Below are 24,677 nucleotides of genomic sequence, written 5' to 3'. Positions count from 1 at the left end.
CACAGTGGCTGGAGGATGCTAGGAGGTGCAGTCTCAAAAAATATAATTCTCAAGCTGTGGTTCTAAGCATAGCTGCACCATTTATTAGTATGGATGGAAAGCAAAGAGAACAGATTTCATCTGCTAGCTCATGCTTATGTTGACGATATCACCTTGCTGGAAGCCACATCTTTATCTGTTTGATGCCGTCTTCCTAAATCCTGCAGATAGAAACTCCACAATTTTCAAATGTTAGGAACTAGACGATGGGGAAAGACACAATTGATTTAGAGGATAATTTTTCAGGAAAGGTTAATGACTTGACTTCTTCACTCAGCCTAAAGTGGAGTCCATTTCTTTTCCTGTTCTGTCTTCTCTTGTCCTTTCTCCCTGTCTGTGACTCTGAGACATTGTTTCACCTCATGAAAAGAACCAATCTCTTTCCCTTCTTCCCATCTTGCTCTTATCAGAGGACTCCTCCATCACATAACTGGAGGCATTCACTACCTATTTTTGATCTCATTGTTAGCGGCCTATTTCAGGAGAGCTCCGGGGATACACAATGTTATCTCTTCGGTCTATGCGGTGAACTTTGGCCAATAGACTTACTTAGGAGCTCTTCTGAAAGTTTTGACAACTCTATCCAGCCTCTCAAAAATGCTTCATAATATTAGAAACTAGTTAATTTCTTTATATACTGTGTGTGTGTGTGATATAGGAAGCTACCACATTCAAGGGATGCAAGGATTTTATTATCTGTCACTCAAGTGTAAAAGCATAAGATCATAGTATTTTTCTATGGCAATAAATTATCTGCCTTTTTTTTGGCTAGACCTCACAATTTAGAATTTTATTTTTTGGTACAAATACTAATATAGCTCTATGAAAGGATTATGTTCAATGTATGGGCATTTAAGAATTAGAAGAATTGAATCCAATGTTTGAATTCATGTTTGAATCAGATAGCCAATTCTACTGGGTTTATTTTAAGTGCCAATTGCTTTATTAAATTTATTTTGTTTTATTTTTAAAATGCTCCTTGACTCAAACTCATGCTGGAGGCGAGTGGCAGTCTTGGGAGAAACAAATGAATAGTAGGGTTATTTGTTGACAGGCTGCCTTGATGTGTTGCGATAGCATCAAGAATGAGACATTTTGTGAATATTCTTCACTTCCTGAATTTGTAAAATCTCAAGATTTCAATACATTATTTTTTGGTTTACTGCTCCCAGCATTCCCCAGACAGCATCTGCTCCAATTTCTACACATTAATCATCACATAATCACCAAGTTGAATTGTTTGATGAAAAAGTGGAGGTATGCTTATTTGCCATCCAGATCCATCTCAGCAGTTCACTGCTCCTTCCCATTGCAAAACAAAAAGATTATACACCAGTGGTGGGCAGCGTATTTGTATTTCTTTGTTTGGCAAATATATGAAACTCTGACATTCCATGTCTTCTGCTTCTACTTTCCCACTTTGTCCTCATTTATTTCCATTGCAGCCAACTAAGGGCACTTCTAGACAGTGACAAAACGTGGGACAAAGAAGTGAGTATTTAAAATGTGAGACCTCAAAGGGAGTCCAAACATGGTTAGACCAGTTAGATGAGGTGATGTTCAGTTAGTTCCTTACTAAAACCTGGTATATAGCTCCTTTGAAACAAAAGCTTTTGTTTTATTCTTATTTTGGCCTCAGCTCATGTATTCACTGCATAGTATTTAACCTACTCCTCACCAGTTTCTTACATTGTTGTTCCAATTTGCTGTTTCTCTTGATACTTAGTGCTCAGGTAGAAAACTCTCCATCAGCAGGAATTCTGACCTTTTTTGCAAAGTTTGAGACATGATCAGAAGTAATGCCTGTAGTCCAGGATGGTAGATATGAAAACATGACTGCAGGCCTCTGGAACTATGGAGAAGCTGAAAATTGGGTTGTGTAGCCCTCTAGAATCATATATCACACTGGTATCTATAGCATGAGGGCCTTAGTTAAGCTAGTTATTAAGTTTAGGGAGCTAGTGAAGGGTCACCAGGCATTTAAGGGGACTCATCAAGGTCATATCATGGGGAAAGACCATTTAAGGATTGGTGGATCTAGCCATCAATGAGCCTAGTTAAGGGGACCACAACCAGAAATAACCCAGATTCACCAACAATGAAAAAATGCTATCCCATCTTGACTGTTTTTTTTTCCTGTTGCAGAACATAAGATTGGAATGCTTGAGATGGAATTGACTTCAGATGTGTCAATCTGTTAGCTTTGTTCTCCTTGACAGTTTTGTTTTCCCATTGGTATTCTCATTTTGTCTTCATTCTGCATCAGAATGTGATAACTTTTCTCTTCATATGCCAGTCTGTGTTGTTTTTCTGGTACATGTTTTTAAAGTGTGCACACTTTTGGTATTGCTTTTCCTATTCCATACCCTTTTTCCTATGCGTTGTTCCATGGGGGAAAGTGTCTTTGTATGATTTTTAAAATTTGTTTTACTTATACACAGTTTGCAGGTGCATGCAGGGTTTCATGCATATGTGTTCTCTGACATTTCATAGATGTAAACTAAAACATACCATATACACTCATCTTTTTGGGAGTTGATTTTAGTCAAAAAAATCCCCCCCAAAACATCTGGGTTGACTTGTCCAAGGGTCAATGTGAGCACTATACTTTAACTCTTATATATAAAAAGGAACAATTCCCTTCTCTGAGTAGAGTGGCCAAAAGCAAGAGCTTAGTCCACATTGGGAGAAAGTAAAAGAAGCACCAACCCACTTCACTCTCTACCATGGTTCCACATCTGACCTCTTTGGATGCCTGGATGGGGAGAATCATGGTGGTCCCCAGGGCTATTCTCCCCTCTCCTCCTAGGTGGCATTGGTGCTTTCCTCTCTCCAAGGAATCGTCCTCAACTTTATCCATGGGCCATACCAAAACCCATAATTTTGGCCCCAAATTCTGCCCTCAATTTATATATGAGGTCGACTTATGTTCCATTTTAATAAGTGCTTACTGTTTTTAGTTTTTAATGAGGGCTGAATGGGGGAAGCCTCATGAGGTTTTCAGAAAAATCGTTAAGCCCTGTGATACTTATACATTAAAAATTGCCACTGCTGCTCCGTTTCACTTCAATCAACCAAAATGGTGAGGAGCAGAGATCTCCTAGTGCCAGCATTGCCATCATCTGGTTCCAGCACTGATCCGTGGATAATCCACATATTTCTGGATGATTTTTTGGTGACTCCCCACAATCATGACTCAGGCACAAATATATATAGTAAATTAATCTGATTTTGAATATTTTTAAATAATATTAAATTAATTTAATTGTATGTTACTTTAATTGTATGATCCTTGAGTGTAGGGTGGTAGATGAATATTTCCCTATTCTTCCTCCCCTGAGTCCGTTTGGGGAGATAGGGCGGAATAGAAATGAAGTTGTTGTTGTTGTTAGTGGGCAGCAGGATAAATGAGCTCCTGTACTGACTCCCTTCTCATCCAGAGGTCTAAAACAGAACAGAGCATATATTATTCCTAGGTTTAAATAATTTATTTTTATTAAATACATTTCTAAACACTCCCTCCCTCCTCTATTGTACTCAAGGCAGTGCACATGGATCTCCTTTTTCTCCCTTTTTGCTCCTAAACACCATGTGGGGCAGACCAGGCTGAAAGAGAGTGTGGTTTGAGGCCACGGAGTAACATCATGGTGCATTTAGAACAGGCATGGGCAAACTTTGGCCCTCCATGTGTTTTGGACTTCAGCTTCCACAATTCCTAACAGCCTCAGGCCCCTCAGGCCTGCTTAGGTGGCTGAGGGGGAAAAGGAAAGGGCCAGAGGCTGTTAGGAATGGTGGGAGTTGAAGTCCAAAACACCCAGAGGACCGAAGTTTGCCCATACTTGATTTAGAAGTTCTCAAATACCATTGTAGCACTGTAACCACTACATTACATTAGTTCCTATTTGGTTTGCCCTTTTTCCTCATCTTGATTCTACCAAGGACAACAAAGGAGGGCATAGTTTTTAATGGGATAAGCCTATTTATATTTTCCTATCTCATACATAGTGTTTTACTGGTCTCAGTGCCTATTTTATTTGATTGTATTTAAACTATAACATTTTCTCTCCAGATCTGCTTCAATGAGCCTTTTGACACCCTGGTGCGGATTTCAAGCTTTCAATCAAGCTCCAGCTGAAACACATTTTTGAAGAAGTTCCTAGTATCCCTGCAATCATTCCATCCAACTTGAACAGATAAGCAAATGCCCCATAAGCATTCACTCTTTTAATCAGACTCATACACCCATGATTCAATTTCTTTCTCTATAGGAATCTCCTGCACACTCCCATTCACTTCTTTATCAGAAAACTTGAATTCTGACACTTAAACCCCAATTCCTTACAAGTGTCCCTTGGGTATGCTAAAATGATTATCTTGTCTAGAAGAAAGAGTCTTCAATTACCTGGAAATCCTAGATAAAATAAGGAAAGTTTATATGAATCCTTCTCCCCCCTCCAACATGCAATTTCTTGTGTCTTGGGCAGCGATTTTCAAACTTTCTGATTTTAGAGAATTATTCCACATTAATGTTTGTGCTAAGGCAATGATACTCATAGTAGTGGTTCATGGCCTTCGGCCAGTAGTAAAAACCAAACAAATGTAGTCAAAGGGCATATATATTGGGTCAGTCTCTGCTGGGCTCAAATCTTTCCAGATGATTTGGGGAAGAAAGAATGACCTAAACTTCACTCTTAGGTTATATACAGTGCTAGCCAGCCCTGTTAGCATATGAATTTACCCTGGAAGGTGTCCAGTGCCCCCTGTCAATTTTGACTTGTACAGAAGGTTGATAGTGGTTGGCAAGCTGACTTTTGGGGAATCATGCCCACCAATCAAGGGTATCAATGATTTTGATGTCACATCCTGATGCATCCTTTCAGGGGGCAAATTACACCGAGCACTTAGATGGGATGGGCTTCAAATCAGCTCTTTGGTTGACTAAACATCTGCCCCACACTAATCAAAGTCAGGGAAAAACCTGAATTCGGGCTCAGAATTTGGATTATTCCCAACTTTGGTCCTGTCTGAACAGTTCTCATTATGCCACAACTGTTCAAATGGCCAATATTGCTCTGCCATTCTGTGTTTTCCAGGATCAGGAGGCCCGGGGACATGAGATGGCAGTTACTATCCCCTTCCATTCTCCATGTTGTGGTGGTCTCTGGCCATAACACTAATCCTACCTATCAGTTGTCACCTGCAGTGATGTCAGATGAGGCAATGAGATGATTAGGGAAAGGGGGAGAGGAGCAGAGATTCTATCTTCCCCTCTTGCCCCTCCTTTGTTGCCCCATCACTCCGGCCGACATCACTGCAAGTGGTGGGTGACAGGTAGGACCCATATTGTAGGTGAAGTCCACTACAATATAGGAAGATGGGAAGGAATGGTAATGTTGACCACTTACTGGTGCCAAACCATGTGGTCTGTACTCCCTCTCACCTCCACAGTAGTTGGAGAAGGGTCTTTCTGACACATCCTATGGCCAATTTGGCCTACACCATGTTGGATCGGCCCATTTAGTGGGTTAGTGTAGATTAGTGGTGTCCAATCTTTGATCCTCCAGGTTTGGACTTGGAATTTTTGACCATTGGATGAGCTGGCCAGGGCTTCTGGGAGTTGGGAGTTCCAAATACTTGGAGGAGCAAAGGTTTGACATCACTGATGTGGATCCACTTTGGGTTTTAGTCAAAAAATTGGAAGTGTTATCCAAGAAATTGTATCAGTTTTTGGAAGGGGGATCCAATTCCTTTAAAGTTCAGACTAAAATCCAGACCACCACATTTTCAAAACTTCCACGGACCTTGAGCATATACTTGTTGCATTGAAGGCAGGTCTACCAACATCTCTTTCTCCAACAAATGCCTAGTTTTTTTTCCATAACATAAATGTAGAAAACTGAATGCTGAGAAATTTTTTAAATTATATCTGCTTTCAATGGCCAAGTTCAATAATACAACTATATAGTGATGACTATAAATAAGTTGAAAACAAAGAATCTGTGATTCTGTGAACCTGTCAGAAACAAAGAGATAGCAATCCTAATTCAATACCTGAAATGTGTTTAATAAACAGACTTTTAATAGATCTCAAATTAAGATCTGGATTTATTGATCTGCCAATTTTGGGTTCTTTCACAGGTAGATTTGAGGATATGATGGAGCATCTTTGTTCACTCCTATAAAGTTTGAACTATGCCTACAACAGATTCACTGTCACCAGCCACAAAATAAATGTTTCAAGAAATATGAGAACTGATGAAATGTGAAGAAATGTTGTCTGTTGTGACTTGGCCACAACAATCGGTGACAGTTCCTTATTCCATGTTATAACTGCCATTGCCCTGACCTCAGAAATGGAGAAGAATAGCCAGGCAAAGCTTTATCATGGCTATTCCTAGGAGCTGGAGAGAAGACCACCTTCCAGACACCAATTGCAACTGATCTGTTTTTGAGAGAGAGAAGAGCAGCCAGAATCTGACGGACTTATCCTCTTCCCCATGCCATTCCTCTTTCTTTATGTGCCCATGTCTTATTTAGTTTGCAAGCCCAAATGCATGGAACTATGAAATTAAGTATTGGTAAACCACCCTGGAAGCAGGGTATAAAAAGTCTAAATAAATAAATAGTACATTTGAAGAAGCTCCTATCCAAAGAGAAGAAATTTTTATCCTTCCTGACTCTGGATTTGGAAAAATGTGTGCTATCCCAAGAGTACAAGTGCTAAAGGGATAATGAGAGATGGTCTGAACGTTATAGAAATTAACCAACCAAACCTTTACCTGAAGATTTCTATTCAAAGAGAAGTGCAGTAAAAATAATTACATTTTCAGCCACGATATTAACATAAATGAATAAATAAATAAAAACTACCATTTCCCTGAAACAGTATCTAATAAAAAAAATCCCTAACTGGTTTCTAAATTATTTCTTTTTATGGTAAAAGCTTTATAATTAACAAGCTAGACATTGATTTTCAGTCATTACCAATTTCTCTGGGATTATTATTGCTTCCATAATCATCTTCACTGTATTAACATAGATTAAGCAGCCCTTTAAAACTGAGCAGCTTCATTAGCTCGAAGCATGGGAAAAGAGCAGAATCACTCAGCACTTCAGTTAAGCGTTACCTGGGAGCTGAAATTGGGACTTATTGAGGCCAAGTATTAAAACGTATTGCCTGAAGAAAATGGGTAGAAATATCCCAATTTGGTGTGCTTCCTCCCACTTTGGAAGCTATTATTGAAAATGTGGCCCATCTCATTAATCTTGGTTCAATTTTTCTGCTGCCTTCCACTCCTCCAAGAAATGTTTCCTGGTCTGGTAAAAAGGCAGTGCTGACCTAGACCTGGGGAAACTTGCATTTCAATTACAGGTCCATAAATCCAAGAACTGAAAAATCAGAGTGAGTCTAGAGCAGTGGTTCTCAACTGTGGGTCCCCAGATGTTTTGGGCTTCAACTCCCAGTAATCCTAACAGCTGGTAAATTGGGGACCCACAGTTGAGAACCACTGGTCCAAATGAAGTTGAAAGAGATCAAAAACCAAGCTCTATGAGGAACGGTTGAAGACGGATATGTATAGCCTGGAGAAGAGACATTTCAGAAGCAATATGACCTGAGTGAATCACTAAAAACTTCCAATGAAAAAATCCACCACCTTTCAGGGTACTCCCTTCCACTACTAAATAGCTTTGGAGACCAGGAAGTTCTTCCTAACGTTTAATTGGAATCTCCTTTCTTGTAACTGGAATCCATTCATTGATGTCCTGCTCTTTGATTCAATAAAAAAGAAATTGGTGTCATCTTTCATATGATATGGTGTCTTCTTTACATATCTGAACAGTTATCATATGAAAGATGACACCGATTTCTTTTTTGTTGAATCAAAGAGCAGGACATCAATGAATGGATTCCAGTTACAAGAAAGGAGATTCCAATTAAACGTTAGGAAGAACTTCCTGGTCTCCAAAGCTATTTAGTAGTGGAAGGGAGTACCCTGAAAGGTGGTGGATTTTTTCATTGGAAGTTTTTAGTGATTCACCACTCAGGTATATTTTAGCTGTGGATTCCTGCATTGACAGTAGGCCTTAAATATCTTAAAGGCACTGGATGCTGTCTGATCTTTTGGAAGTTAAGCAGATTCAGACCTCGTTAGTATTTGGATGGGAGATGACCAACAAATACCAGATGCTGTAAGCTATATTTCAGAGGAAGGACCTGACAAAGCCATCTTTGAGTATTCCTTACCTAAGAAAACCCAATGAAATTAATGGAGTCCCCACAAGTCAGCAGGTGACTCGAAGACACGCACACATGACGGGATGAACCTCAGGACCCCCTTCAAATCTTATTGTCTGGTGTATTCTTCTTGTGTTTCTTAGAAATCCACCAAGATTCTTGTCTCTTTCAATATCTCCATCAAGGTCTTTTGATCTCCTTTCTGCTCAGAAATGTTGTGCTTTTCAATGCATTTGTTCCTCTTTTTGAATGAATTTATAATTCTCCTTTTCCCATTGACAAGTAGGTTTGTGAATATATATATATATATATATATATATATATATATATATATATATGGAGCCCCAGTGGCGGAGTGTGTAAAAGCACTGAGCTGGAGACCGAAAGGTCCCAGGTTCAAGCCCCGGGAGCGGCGTGAGCGGCCGCTGTTAGCTCCAGCTCCTGGCAACCTAGCAGTTCGAAAACATGCCAATGTGAGTAGATTAATAGGTACCACTCCGGTGGGAAGGTAACGGTGCTCCATGCAGTCATACCGGCCACATGACCTTGGAGGTGTCTCTATGGACAATGCCGGCTCTTTGGCTTAGAAATGGAGATGAGCACCAACCCCCAGAGTCAGACATGACTGGACTTAACGTCAGGGGAAAACCTTTACCTATATTATAGTTATATAGTGTACAGTTTTTAAATGTATGGAATCTAATCTTTAACTTTTAAGAAAACATTTTCCCTTTTCCCTTTGCCTCGGGTTTTTTGCCCATTCTCTGGCAGGGCTTCACTGGTGAAGCTGCTTGCTTCAAAGTTACGTGGCCAAAGGCTTCAGCCAGAATGAGGCACCCAGCCATATGATCAATGGTGAAGTGAAAGCCTGATCAACCTCCTCACACTTGATCTCATGGGCAGGTTCAACTGGATGAGGGTCAGCAGCTTTGAGGGGAGGAGAATACTTTTGGAAGAACTTCCTGACAATAAGAGCTGTTTGGCAATGGAATATGCTGCCTTGGAGTGTGATGGAGGTTTTTAAGCAGAGGCTGGGTGGCTCTCTCTCAGGGGTGCTTTGATTCTGTGTTCCTGCATGGCAGGGGGTAGGACTAGATGGCCCTTGGGATCTCTTTCAACTATGATTTGAAAAAAAAAGTGGTGCCAATTTGAATTTGGACTAGGGAAATATCTGGTTGTATTGCAATTTGAGTCTGGTATATTTTAAACAGGCATGGCTCTAACAGGGTGAAGCTGGGGCAGAATACTGTGTACTAGAGCAGAACTATTTTTCTGGTGTGGACTCAACATATAGGTCAGTCAACTACTCTCCACAACTGTGGATAGTAAAGTTGCCCCTCTCCTCTGGCTTAGAATTTACAAGGCTTTTTTACTCAGTCGTGTTCGCTTTAAACCTGGCTTGATCAAAACCCGGCTTTTAATTTTTAGTTGCCAAAACAGAGACTGAATTCTTCTGACAGGCCTTTGAAGGAGGGGAATGGGGACAGGCGGGGAGACAACATTTTCTGCACTAACAGCAGAAATGGGACTAATTAGTGTAATAATGCAGTAGGTCTGATGTGCTAATAAGATCCACTTCACTGTATTAATATCATAAGAGAAAGCTCCCCTCCTTTTTCTTCTCAGGCTGTCTGTATGCTTCTAGGAAAATGTTTTAGAATGAAAGCATATTCCCCATGATCTGCTTATTCTATTCTCATTTGTTCTTATAAACAAATGTATCATCTGACACCAGAATTTTCTTTTCCCCCCCCAGGTACGTGATCTTGATGAGCTCATTTCACAGATATATAAGATCACAGAACTAATATGGTATCCAGATTGGAGGATGTTATGGTCCTACTCTGTGTAAAAATGGTGATAACAGTTGATAATGTACGCCAGTGTGGTCGAATGGTCTGAGTATCCGACTGAGACTTCAGGAGACAAAGGTTCTAATCCTCACTCAGCCATAGAAATCCATAGGGCAAAACACTCTCTTTCATAGAATCATAGAATCATAGAATAGTAGAGTTGGAAGAGACCTCATGGGCCATCCAGTCCAACCCCCTGCTAAGAAGCAGGAAATCGCATTCAAAGCACCCCCGACAGATGGCCATCCAGCCTCTGCTTAAAAGCCTCCAAAGAAGGAGCCTCCACCACAGCCCGGGGGAGAGAGTTCTACTGTCGAACAGCTCTCACAGTGAGGAAGTTCTTCCTGATGTTCAGGTGGAATCTCCTTTCCTGTAGTTTGAAGCCATTGCTCTTTCAGCCTCAGAGGAAGACAATACCAAACCTCCTGTGAGTTAACCTTGTCAAAACCTTGGCAATGCCAAACCTTCTGTGAGTTAATGTTGCCCTGCTGTGATAGAGTCACCATAAGCAGAGTCATCTTGAAGGAACATAACAAATGCCAACTACATGAAGATCTTGCACATTTTCAATTGCATTCCAAAGTTACAGAACACCAGGGTAGTGGAAGTCTGGCCCATAGGTGACATGTATCTCTGTTCTCTTTGTTGTGGACCTTGGTGCCCCCACCTGACCCTATAAGTTCCGAAATCAATTTTTAAAAATAATATGGGGACTTTTCTACACAAACCATTTTTAAAAGAAGGTCATACCTGTCAAGTCTTGAAAATATCTTGAAAATGATGGGATGACCCTTTTTGTACCTCCCCAATTCTATCCTATGACCCATATGACAGTCTTTTCATGAATAATCGCAGAAGAATAACAGGGTGGTACAACTGAATTTTCCTATTAATCTTGCTCCTGCAACTAATCCAAATATGATTTTGAAGGTCGGATGAGATTTCCACCTCTATTTGTGATAGGGTGAATCAGCCTTTGTGTTTACTCTGAACTTTAAAGGAAATGTACCATATGCTGAATTCTATCTTAAGAATTTTAAAGATAATACAAAAAACCAGTAACCATTGTCTACAAAACCAGTTTCAGACAGTCCTGGAAATGGCATTCAATTGAACTCATTGCTAATCAGTTTTATATTAACATTTCAAATGACTTCTTTCTTTAGTAGTGACATGCTATTCTTGAATCTAAAAACAATGAAAAGTTTGTTGTGTTCTATTTTTACTAAGGTTTCCCTAAAGAAATTGCTACATCATTGATTATTCATGTTTATGCTTCTGTCTGTCACCATCAGTGTAGATCAAGATGTTCCCACCTGAGCATAGTTTTCTAGCACTTTGAAGACTGACAAAAACGTTAACACAAACATGTTGCTATAGAAAACCATTTCAAGGTTAAATCTTTTTGTCTGAAATGCCTGCTACCTGTCAGTAGAACAAGGTGGTTGTCATAGTCCCATCCAGTGCATTGAGCATCCACAGAGATGAAGGGACAATAGCAATACTGCAACTTGTTCAAAGCACAGACCTAAATCCTGATGTTTACTTTTTTCTGCTTTGGACAGAAATACTGTCTCCAGTCATCAGTACTACCGTTCAAGAAGAATATTGACATGTTGGAACTTGTTCAGAGAATGACAACCAGGATGGTAAAATCTCTGGAAACTTTTCCAAGGAATGGCTAAGAGATATATGACAGTCATCTTTAAATATTTGAAGGACTATCATAAACAATGGAGCTTGTTTTTTGCTGTTCCATCCAAATCTCTCTCACGCACACACTCCAACCAAATATTAGGAAGAACTTCCAGACTGTAAGAGATGTTCAACAGTTGAATAAATTGCTTTGGAGGTAGTTTGATTTTCATTTTTGGTGGTCTTTAAATAGAGGATTGAAGGACATCTTTCTGGAGTGCTTTAGTCGGGATTTCTGCATAGCAGGGGATTGGATAAGATGGTTTTTCCATTCCTATCAGCTCTTTGATTTTATGATTCCATAGTTCTAATTACCACCTAGCCCTATTTTTTATTTCTTGATAATTTATGTCCATTCGTGTGCTTCCAGCATGTTCTCAGAAGATGTGATTCCACTTTTATGGACTTGCAGGAAGAGATATGAATAACTATGGCCCAGATCCATTTTCTATATTATCCCTCCTCAATGGAGTGTATATAATATGCATATTCCTGAAATGATGTCTTAATAAATTCTTTAATAAGAATTATAGCATTTACTGTACATTACAGTTGTTTGCATATGCTGGTGAAATAGAAGGAACTACAGGAAAAGAACCTTGCAAACCCTTCAAATAAAGAGACGAAGGTGGGGAAACATGCCAGTTTCATCATGGGAAAGGCTAAATGTCATTTCCTGATACACTAGCTTTCTAGGTACAGGGCCTTTGAAAGGATAGTCTGCCATGTCAATTCTTATATCAAGTGATGCAATCCAGACACAGGTTTCCTGTCTTAATGAGAACAAGACTCGAATGCTAAACCAACTGAGGTTCTTCCAGATATTTCTTTAACATCTTGGTCAAGGTTCCCTTAGCAAAACAATGCAGTCAGGTCCACTTTTTTTCTTCTTTCTTGCCTGGCTCTTTGGTGTAAAATACAGAATGTTTACCCGATGGACAGTACCAAGCCGTGGAAGATTTGCAGCATCTGAATGAGCTGTACCTGTCAAACAACTAAGAGTCATTAATAATTTAGCTTCCATCCCAGACAATACTGTATAAGAAAAACACCCAGAATTGAACAGACAGAAACCCAGAGGTATCTGTCAAGCAGAACTGCATTCCCTGATTTCTCTTATTTTCTTCTCTAGCAAGCTTCGTCAGTTCAGAAGAAGGCCTTTAGCCAGAAACATCCTTGTTTGCTAGAGATTTATTATCATTCAGGTGAAGTTCAGAACACAATCCTAAATCTAGCAAAATTTGATCAGTTGCAAAGAAACTGTCATGGGAGAAAATGTGTGCAAGATTTTATGGTATATGGACTATATGCATTGCAGAAGAGATGCCTCTGTTTTTAAACAGAGGCTGGATGGCCATCTGTCAGGGGTGCTATGAATGCGATTTCCTGCTTCTTGGCAGGGGGTTGGACTGGATGGCCCATGAGGTCTCTTCCAACTCTACTATTCTATGATTCTATGATTCTATGATTCTATGATTCTATGCCTATTACATTGCTTAAAACTATGTAGCTAATTTCTTAAACTGCATTTTAGAAGTGTTTTTCATCTAAAAAAAAGGTTTATATCTCTAAGTTTCTTGTGAACCCCAGTTATACATACTATATTTTTCTCAGGAGGAGAAAGATACTTTCACCAAAGAATAATTCTGATGATTGTTTGAGAGAAAGTTGTGTGAATGAATGTAGCTATTATAAAATAAGTTGGTAGTTCAGATCAGTGCCGGTTCAATATGGAGGCCAATGAAGCCCCCGCTTGGGGCGCACGGTCCCCAGGGGCGCCATTGAGCGCCCCCCCCCCCCCCCCGCGGGGACCACTGGCTCCGTCGACGGCTAATGCGATAGGCCTCAGTTGAAGCCTTCCATGTTCGGCAGCGGCAGGCATGGCTTTTTCTTCCCTTCTCTCTCCTATCTCCCCCCTCCCTGCTTCTCTCTCCTATCTCCCCCCTCCCTGCTTCTCTCTCTCTCTCTCTCTCTCTCTCTCTCTCTCTCTCTCCCCATACTCTGAGGCCTGGATCCGCCCTCCTGGGCCTTCTCCCGGCCTCCGAGGCCTGGATCCACCCAACGGGGCCTTCTCCCGGCCTCCAGGCCCTTCGCTCGCCCTCAGGGGCCTGTGGCAGGCATCCTCAGAGGTTTTGAGGTCTGTTGGAAGCTAAGTAAGTGGGGTTTATATATCTGTAGAAGGTCCAGAGTGGGAGAAAGAAGTTGGATGGCCATCTATAGGGAATTGTATCTCCTTGCCTGGGAGTCTGCTTATCTACTTATCTGGTGCTTTTTTAAAGCAGAGGCTGGATGGCCATCTATTGGGAGGATTCTAATTGTATCTCCTTGCCTGGGAGTATTCTTATCTGTTTATCTGGTGCTTTTTTAAAGCAGAGGCTGGATGGCCATCTATTGGGAGGGTTCTAATTGTATCTCCTTGCCTGGGAGTCTGCTTATCTGCTTATCTGGTGCTTTTTTAAAGCAGAGGCTGGATGACCATCTATTGGGAGGGTTCTAATTGTATCTCCTTGCCTGGGAGTATGCTTATCTGCTTATCTGGTGCTTTTTTAAAGCAGAGGCTGGATGGCCATCTATTGGGAGGGTTCTAATTGTATCTCCTTGCCTGGGAGTCTGCTTATCTGCTTATCTGGTGCTTTTTTTTAAAGCAGAGGCTGGATGGCCATCAATTGGGAGGGTTCTAATTGTATCTCCTTGCCTGGGAGTCTGCTTATCTGCTTATCTGGTGCTTTTTTAAAGCAGAGGCTGGATGACCATCTATTGGGAGGGTTCTAATTGTATCTCCTTGCCTGGGAGTATGCTTATCTGCTTATCTGGTGCTTTTTTAAAGCAGAGGCTGGATGGCCATCTATTGGGAGGGTTCTAATTGTATCTCCTTGCCTGGGAGTCTGCTTATCTGCTTATCTGGTGCTTTTTTTTAAAGCAGAGGCTGGATGGCCATCTATTGGGAGGGTTCTAATTGTATCTCCTTGCCTGGGAGTCTGCTTATCTGCTTATCTGGTGCTTTTTTTTAAAGCAGAGGCTGGATGGCCATCTATTGGGAGGGTTCTAATTGTATCTCCTTGCCTGGGAGTCTGTTTATCTGCTTATCTGGTGCTTTTTTAAAGCAGAGGCTGGATGGCCATCTATTGGGAGGGTTCTAATTGTATCACCTTGCCTGGGAGTCTGCTTATCTGCTTATCTGGTGCTTTTTTTTTAAAGCAGAGGCTGGATGGCCATCTATTGGGAGGGTTCTAATTGTATCTCCTTGCCTGGGAGTCTGTTTATCTGCTTATCTGGTGCTTTTTTAAAGCAGAGGCTGGATGGCCATCTATAGGGAGGGTTCTAATTGTATCTCCTTGCCTGGGAGTCTGGGGAAATTTCCTTCCCTGGTGCTTTTTTAAAGCAGAGGCTGGATGGCCATCTGTTGTAAAGGTTCTAATTGTATCTCCTTGCCTGGGAGTCTGCTTATCTGCTTATCTGGTGCTATTTTAAAGCAGAGGCTGGATGGCCATCTATTGGGAGGGTTCTAATTGTATCTCCTTGCCTGGGAGTCTGCTTATCTGCTTATCTGGTGCTTTTTTAAAGCAGAGGCTGGATGGCCATCTATTGGGAGGGTTCTAATTGTATCTCCTTGCCTGGGAGTCTCCTTATTTGCTTATCTGGTGTTTTTTTTAAGCAGAGGCTGGATGGCCATGTATTGGGAGGGTTCTAATTGTATCTCCTTGCCTGGGAGTCTCCTTATTTGCTTATCTGGTGTTTTTTTAAAGCAGAGGCTGGATGGCCATCTATTGGGAGGGTTCTAATTGTATCTCCTTGCCTGGGAGTCTGAGGAAATTTCCTTCCCTGGTGCTTTTTTAAAGCAGAGGCTGGATGGCCATCTATTGGGAGGGGTCTAATTGTATCTCCTTGCCTGGGAGTCTGCTTATCTGCTTATCTGGTGCTTTTTTAAAGCAGAGGCTGGATGGCTATCTATTGGGAGGGTTCTAATTGTATCTCCTTGCTTGGGAATCTGGGGAAGTTTGCTTATCTCGTGTTTTTTTAAAGCAGAGGCTGGATGGCCATCTGTCGGGAGGGTTTTAATTGTATCTCCTTGCCTGGGAGTCTGCTTATCTGCTTATCTGGTGCTTTTTTTAAAGCAGAGGCTGGATGACCATCTATTGGGAGGGTTCTAATTGTATCTCCTTGCCTGGGAGTATGCTTATCTGCTTATCTGGTGCTTTTTTTAAAGCAGAGGCTGGATGGTCATCTGTTAGGACAGGTCCTTTTTTCTCTCTCAAGTCTCTCCTCTTTTTTTCTTTCAAGTCATCCTGCATAAAGGTAACTATCATGTCTCCAGTGGGTTAGTGAAATGATGTCCTTTTGGATTGAAAAAATATTTTCAAGCTATTGATGGTTGAATATGTGGGTACAGAGTTGGTTCAGATAACTTCATATAGCTTTATCAAACCACTTCTTCTTCTTCTTCTTCTTCTTTTAAAATATTTATTCAGGTTTTACATATATATGATAAAAGAAACATGGCAACGCCAAAAGACAAAAGAAAAAGAGAAAAAATAAAAAGGGGGAAAATGTAAAAATAAAATAAAATAAAAAAATAAAGTTCCCTACTTCTGGTCTGTAGGATTCAGGAAGAAAGGCAAGTGGGGTTTATTTATCTGTGGAATAATGTCCAGGGTGGGAGAAAGAGCTCTTGTCTGTTTGAGGCAAGTGTGAATGTAGCAATACAGTAGAGTCTCACTTATCCAACATAAACAGGCCGGCAGAAGCTTGGATAAGCGAATATCTTGGATAATAAGGAGGGATTAAGGAAAAGCCTATTAAAAATCAATTTAGGTTATGATTTTACAAATTAAGCACCAAAACATCATGTTATACAACAAATTTGACAGAAAAAAGTAGTTCAATACGCAGTAATGCTATGTAGTAATTACTGTATTTACGAATTTAGCACCAAAATATCACAATATATTGAAAACATTGACTACAAAAATGTGTTGGATAATCCAGAACGTTGGATAAGTGAGACTCTGCTATACTTTTATTTTTGAGCTATTGGTTTTTTTTGGGGGGGGGGGTGGCAAAATTCGGGGGGGGATGGCAAAATTCGGGAGGGGGCACCAAAATTCTGTTCGCTTACACTTGAAAATTATCTAGGGCCGGCTCTGGTTCAGATATGCCCATTGACGATAAGCCACCTAAGGTTTGAAAGCCAAGCCCTATGAAGAGTGGCTTAAGGGGCTGGGTATGTTTAGTTTGGAGAAGAGAAGTTTAAGAGGGGACATGAGAGCCATGTTTAAATATTTGAAAAGATGTCATATTGAGGAGGAGGCAAGCTTGTTTTCTGCTGCTCTAGGGACTAGGGCATGGAAGAGTGGATTAAAACTACAAGAAAAGAGATTCCACCAAAACATTAGGGAAAACGTCCTGCAGATAAGAGCTATTTGGCAATGGAATATGCTGCCTCAAAGGGTGGTAAAGTTCCCTTTATTTTTGGTTTTTAAACAGAAGCTGCTAAGAGTGCTTTGACTGTATATTTCTGGACAGCAGTGAGTTGGACTGGACAGCTCTTCGGGTCTCTTCCAACTCTATAATTCTATGATTTTCAACATTTCCAAACTCTTGGACATTTCAGCGGGATAGATTGCAAACCAACACCCTATGAGCATAAGGTAAATATCTGCATGTGGAGACATGTTGCACAACTCTGTACAATGCTCAGGAAAAATACACAACACATGTTAAAAATGGCTTGCCATTTTGAAATGCACAGAGTTATGCAGTTCACAGAGTACTGCATAACTTCGTGCTACATTGTTGTGTGTGGACCTCCATATCCGCCTCTGCCATTGTCTGTGGACTATAGAAAATAAGTTGTCCCACAATGCATAGCATGAATTATGCACTAACAGAATCTTAACCAATGAGTTACAGTTGCTTAACTTTGGCTGCATAATGTCTAACGTTGCTGGAATGAAATTCCACATCATCTTGTAAGTCACAGAGATATTTATTAGTGTCACATGTAAAGGGCTTACACATGATGGATGGGGTAGCAGGATGAAGATGTGGACAAAAAAAAAATATTTCCGTTGTAGTTAACAGCCAGCTTTGAGGAACTGGAAATGCACAACAGAGAGGGGAGCAATTTAAAATATGTGCAAAGTACTCTGTATTTCTGAAATTGAAACTTGCCCATTCAGAAACCAGAAAAAAATACTTCCATATTTTCAACACGTGCATGATACATTAAAGGCAAAAAAAAGTCTTAACTAGCTGGGCTTTCCACATATAAACAAGAGGGCAACTTGGAGGATTAGAGGGTTACCGGGTAAAAAGAAAAGTAATTAATCTTTGTTATTAGTGTGATCCACCAAAGATGAGGACATTTAGGTTCCATCACGTTCTCCATATTTTAGAAATTTAGAGGTGTGATATTTGGTGCTGGGTTAACTAGATACATACCTTTATGAAGTGCTGATGAGCATGGGAATAGCTGGCAGCTTTCATGACAATGGATTGGTGAATCTGCTCTGGATCCTACTCAAAACTTTCAAATAACTCTCCAGTGTACAGAAGCCTACTCCACCAAATAGATTCAATACCTTAGAGAGTTTTTTTAAGGTTCACCAGAATGTGTTCACCAATTCAATAACACATGAGCAAACAGCTGCCATTAATCTTTAGAATTCAAGCTACTGAGGACAAAGCAATGTACATACTTCTGGGCTAAGAAAACCATTGCCCCTCCACCAATTGTTTTCTCATTGTGATATCTCAATGGACACAGAAAACAATGTCAACAAAGTAGAGGTTACTTCATCATTCCTATCTTAAATCCAGATTATTTGACAAAGCATATCCCCCCACACAAAACTGCCTGGGCCCCAAGATCCTCACAAAAGATCCTTATCTTGATTCTACCACCTTCACAGGTACAGTTGGAGAGGACATGAATAGAGACTTCTTAGTGACTGCTTCTAAGCTTTGAAACTCTTGTTCTTCTTTGTTTGGCAGGCAAAGATTGTTTAGATAATTTATTTATTTATCATGTCAGAAGCAAATTAAGAATACAGTTATAATGTATATTACAAACTACAAACAAAGTTAAAAACTTGGCATTATGCTAAATTTCCTTTGACCAGAACCTGGCCACTTGGAGTGCCTCTGGTGTCACTGTAAGAAAGTCCTCCATTGTGAATGTGGCAGGAGGGCTCAGGTTGCATTGTAGTAGGTGGTCTGTGGTTTGCTCTTCTCCATGCTCATATGTCATGGACTCCACTTTGTAGCCCCATTTCTTAAGGTTGCCTCTGCATCTCGTGGTGCCAGAGTGCAGTCTGTTCAGCGTCTTCAAAGTCACCCAGTCTTTTGTGTGCCCAGGAGGGAGTTTTTCATCCAATCTCAGTGACTAGTTGAGCTTCTGGGTTTTAACCTGCCATTTTTGGATTCTCACTTGCTGAGGTGTTTCTGCAAGCATCTCTGTAGGTCTTCGGAAGCTATTTCTTGATTTAAGGCATTGGCATGCTTGCTGATATCCAAACAGAGGATGGGCTGGAGATGTCCATGCCTTGGTCCTTTCATTATTGGCTGCTACTTCCCAACGGATGTCAGGTGTTGCTATACTGGCTAAAAAGTATAATTTCTCCAGCGGTGTTGGGTGTAGACGTCCTGTGATAATGCAGCATGATGATTTAGATAATGATGACAGTGACAATGATGACAGGCATTTGAGAATTGAAGGCATTTTCCAAGAATGGGGCTAGAGTTGGTGGAAGCTATTGAAAGAAAAGGGAATCATGGGGAAAATATTAGCTCTTTGATTCATGCAACACTTCTGCAGGTGTTCTGTCTCTCCTGAAAAAGAAAAGGATACTTTGGATCCAACATTTATGAATTCTTGTTTGTCCTCCATCGCAATAATCATAATAGTGGGTTCTCTCCTAAGAACAGCAAAAGGAATGTATCCTTTTTTTTAAAGTAGAAAGATGTCATTGTCCTTTCAGATTTCTGTTCCAACATGGAGTTTTTCCCCTCCTCCCATTTGTCTCAAAGCATGAAGCTGGAATGGCATACTACATCGCTCTAGAATTCTAATTAAATAGACAGATAGGATGTTGATAGCATCAGCTTTCTGTAATAAAAACTATTGATATTGTTGACCTGAGAGATTTTTATCTGCCACAGACAGAAAGAGATGGACAAGTCTAAAACTGGAGAAGGTTGCTTGAGGTGGATGGAATGAAACAAGGGGAGAGGAAAGCAGCATGAAAGGTTCTCTCCCCCCTCTCCAAATCATCTTGTATCTATTGACAAAAGACTGTGGCATTATGGAAGAAGATTTAATTAACATTAATCACAAGCTTAGAGTTCTCTCTTGTCAGTACATATTCTAAAAATGGAAAGAAAGAGAGAAGATTAGCTTTGCCCCTCTGCCAAGGTGGTCATGTAAATTTGTGAAGCGTGTGCTATTTTGTCCTATAACTCACCTAGAAAAATATGGTTATTGGGTAAGTGATCAATGGCAATGAACGAAAAAGAAATGATAATTCATTAACAGAAATTAACAATTTCCTTGATTAACTGCTATTAATTCACTATTCTTTCTATGTCTTTCATCTTCATTGATTATTCTGGTTGTTACTATGCTTCTCTGAGCTACAACCCCCCCCCCCCAACACACACACACACACACTATTTGCAGCCTCAGATAGGAGAGTGCAAGAGGAAACTAAGTTGTGTCCCATGCCAGGAGAAAGATAAGGTCAAAATAAATAAATATGTAGATATATAAACAAATAAATAAAGCCTACTCCCTGCTATAAGGACAGCCATTACTCTGGGCAGCCTTGTACAGACTAGAACACAGTGTTTAATTGATGTCACACAATCAATGAAGTCATTGGATAAGAAAAAGTATAAGAGATCTTTTCCCTGTCCAATGACTGCCCTGACTGGGGGACAGTGGTAGGAATTTCCTAGTTCCTCCAGGGTGATTCTATAGAAACTTCTGGAAGAAGCATACCATAGCATTCCCTGGAGGATCTAACAAAGAGAGGACATATTTGTCAGACCTGGAAAGGTGAAAATGCAGGTAGTCCCATGGGTGTGGAGTTCATACCGTAGTAATGCATTAATTCAGGGGGATGAAAGCCTCTCCATCAAACTACAAACCCAGGATTCCATATGATAGAGCTATGTATCACCTTATGTAATTATGAGCATGAAGGCTGATAGCTTTCCATCCTTGCATTTTGTTTATTATTTATTTATTTGCTTATTTATTTACATGTTGGCTTACTGCTCAGTCCTAACCACATGGAAGTAATTTGCTGTTTTGAATTTACCCAACTTTATAAACTCATCCCAAAAAATTCTCTGTCTACGAAAAGGCAATAGTAAACTTCCAGATAATTAGTGAATGTTGTTCTTACTAAAATAGTTAGGGAAAAAACTTGTGATAGTAGACATAACTGGCCCCGGAATTTCTCACTTCTATAAATTGAAAATCTTGTTAACATCAATGGCAACCCATGGGAAGAAATTAATATAACTATAGTAAGTTGTTAGGATGATGGTTTCTTTCAGTGACCTATGGTGGAAATGTCAGCTTTTCCTTTCACTTCCTTAACCAGCAATTTGTGATGAATGAATCAACCAAATATCAAACTAATAACTTAGAAAGGGCACTTGGACTCCAAAAGGGTCAAGATATGAAAAGATAGAGTGATGACCTTTTGTTGCCCTCCAACAGAAAATTTAAATGGAGCTATATTTCCTTTTCTGACAGGCCATAAGATGGGAAGCAGCATACATCAAGTTGCTATTTCAGTCCAGAAGAATGATGCTATTATGCCATGATTTACAATTACCAGTAAGTGATGCAAAAGTTAATTGGTTCTCACATCCAGCAAAGTTTGATCCCAATTTGTGCAACATTGGATCCTCTGATGATTATCTCAAATGATTACATTTCCACATTTCAGAACTGGAATTCTATGCACTGCTTCAACCCAGGCATACTATGGTAACTAAGACTTCTGTGATAGCATTCCCAAAATGTACTCCAATTTCTCATGCCAGCACCAGAAACATAAAAGCCCAACTATGGCCCTAGTTGCAGAAGTCTAACAATGTCCAAATTCCTTAAGGATCCCTACTTAATAGCAGCCGAAGGACTTCTGTATTATTTTGTTAGTCATCTCTGGCAAATCCAAACCAATTCCAACTGACCTGACCATCCTAAATTAAAATGCAGATTGTGACACAGCCTTTCAGAAACTTTGATTCTTCCCAAATGTTCTGATAGTTTTTGACTAGAAAATATTTCAGAATTCATTAAAAATGAGAGAGAACATATATTTACGAATGCATTTTGGAAGACAATGCATTCAGTTGACTAAATCCAACTAGAATAAACCCTGTGGGATATAGGCACGTGTTGATTTACTATTGAACAAGTATTTCAATGTGTGTTTTCTAGCTGGGACTACAAAATAGAATTAGGGAAAATACGAGTCTTGTTGTTCTTAACTGTTATTAATTGCTGCCAAGTTGCCTTTGAATTGTGACCCTGTGAATGAGAGACCTCCAAGTCAATAACCTACTTCCAAATTTAGGACCATGGCTTCCATGACTGAGTCCATCCATCTGTTTTCCTCGTCCTACTGCCTTCTGCCTTAGCAAACATAATTCAAATTTTGAGTCATGTCTTCTCATGATATTCAGAGCCTGACAATCTCAGCTCAGTGTGGTCCTACAAAATTGAGTTGCCTTTTTATTTGCCTTTTTGGTAATCTGTGGTCTCTGTAGAACTCTCCTCCATCATCACATTTCAAATGAGTTAATTCCCTTCCTATCCGCTTCCTGAACTGTCCATACATAGAAATCTGTGATTTCTATTGAATCAGAAATATAATGGCACATACAATATTGAAGTTGTATCTGTACACTTTTGGATCTTGACTAGTTCCCTCATAGCTGTCCTTCCAAGTTCTTATTTTCCTATGATTTCTTGACTGTGGTTTCCATTCTGAGCCAAGGTATTGAAAACTTTGAATTAATTTGATATCTTCACTCTCTACTTTAATGTTTTGTAAATCTTTTGTGGTCATTATTTTTTGTTTTCTGAATGGTAGGATTGTGTTCTCCTGTGAGGCAAGAGGCTTTGTCGATATTAACATTTCTGGCAGGCTCTTCTATATTAGATAGGCTTTGGTTGGTGAGCCGGCCTAAATGTGTCAAACAGCTCTTGGTAGCAGCCATGGTGAAGATATCACTGATGAATGATTTCTAGGAGAAAATGGCAGTGGCACCATGGCTAATACTTTTTAGTACTGCACAGAAGGCAGACCCAGTCAATCACTCCTGAATATCATTTAGGATGAAATCTGTATGATGAGATAATCCAAAATGAGCATGAATATATGTGCCATTTTTTGAAGAAATATACATAATAACCTGAAGCAGAAACAAAGAGAATCATTCATCCTAACTCTTATGAGTAATCATAAAATGTTAACAGACAGGAGTGGGAACTTCAGAACTGGCACATTTCCTGATTCTCCAATCTAGATGTAACAAAACGCTGTTGTTGCCTTTCAAAAAAGCTTCTTGCCTCTCCTACATGTACACCATCTCCACTTGTACTGAATATTGTAAGAAAGGAAATTTTGCATTGAATGAGAAGCTGTTCTTCTTGTGATCTCTGCCTTGGAGAATAAGTACTGAACTATTGCTTCAGTTAAATATTCATATCACTGTTCCAAAGAGTGAAATGCATATCAGAATAAAATGTGGAAGGGGAGGACCAGGCCGGGGGGAGAATGGGGGGCAGATGACTACAAGAAATCTCTAGACATTTATCACAGACCTAGAAGATACAAACCAATCAACTACTAAAATCTGCTCTTTGATCGAGGTGCCCAGTTAAAGCCTACATTATTAATATATGACTCTGTTTAAAAAGTCTATTAATCAAGTAGGGATGACTGATTAAGTGTATAAAGTCCAGCCTTGTGGCCCAAAAGGCAGCTTTCACAATCTCTTAGAAATTCAATCATGACAACAAAAAAAGAAAGAAAAAAGATGTCTCCGTCAATTATATAAAAACAATGATTTATATATTACAAGAGTTCCACATTTTTAAAGGACTTTTAGAAGGGGTGGGAAAGACTGTCATTAATTAATTTTCATTCTAATGTGAAACAGCAATCACTTTAATGGGATCACTGGTTCAAGGCTAAAAATCAGTGCCGTACATGTCTGTTTGGGATTGAAAGATAAACCTTTGGACTTAAACAGTCATGATCAAAACTCTCTATTAAATATTTATTCCATTAATATTCCCTAGTGTGGCACATGAGGCGTTTCTGTGTGAGGAATCCTTTCCCATCCTATACAGGCCTAACATCTATACTGTCAACTTAATGCAGTTTGATATGACATTGACTGTTGCGGAATCCTGGGATTTATAGTTTGGTGAGGCCCCAGCAATCTTTGGCAGAGCGAGCTAAAGACACTTCCCAGGATTCCATAACATTGAGCCATGACAGTTAAAAGTGCTGTCAAACTTCTTTAACTCCACCATGTAAGTTCACCCTCTGAGAACCGAGCAATGGGAGGGGTGGTCAGGAGTCAGAAATTAGGAGCCAGGAATCAAGGGCAATAAAACCAGATAAGCCAGAACAAGAGGACAACCCAAGAATCAGGGCCAAACCATCAACAAACAAGAAGAGTTCAGGAAGACTTCTGTGATGATCAAGGAAAACTCAACTAGAACTTTTTAATATACTGACTATTTCTTCCCATCCAAGAGAATCCAGTGGACAATCTGGTTGGCTAAAGTGGTCACTATTTTAATATTGTGACTAGTTTAATTC

General features: G+C 40.0%; 1 long non-coding RNA gene and 1 other non-coding gene across 2 annotated transcripts in view; one reads left to right on the top strand and one right to left on the bottom strand.

The window, feature by feature from the left end:
- LOC134299660 (uncharacterized) overlaps positions 1–24,677 on the bottom strand; it is a 136,768-nt gene that overhangs the window by 36,615 nt on the left and 75,476 nt on the right. The window lies entirely within an intron of this gene.
- LOC134299821 (U6 spliceosomal RNA) lies at positions 20,166–20,272 on the top strand. Its single transcript, XR_010007062.1, has one exon. It is a non-coding gene; the product is annotated as a U6 spliceosomal RNA (small nuclear RNA).

This window comes from Anolis carolinensis, chromosome 5 (genome assembly GCF_035594765.1).
Source record: "Anolis carolinensis isolate JA03-04 chromosome 5, rAnoCar3.1.pri, whole genome shotgun sequence".
Lineage (NCBI taxonomy): Eukaryota > Metazoa > Chordata > Lepidosauria > Squamata > Dactyloidae > Anolis > Anolis carolinensis.
Note: the sequence above shows the minus strand (reverse complement) of the source record. Positions and strands in the feature narration are given on the sequence as shown.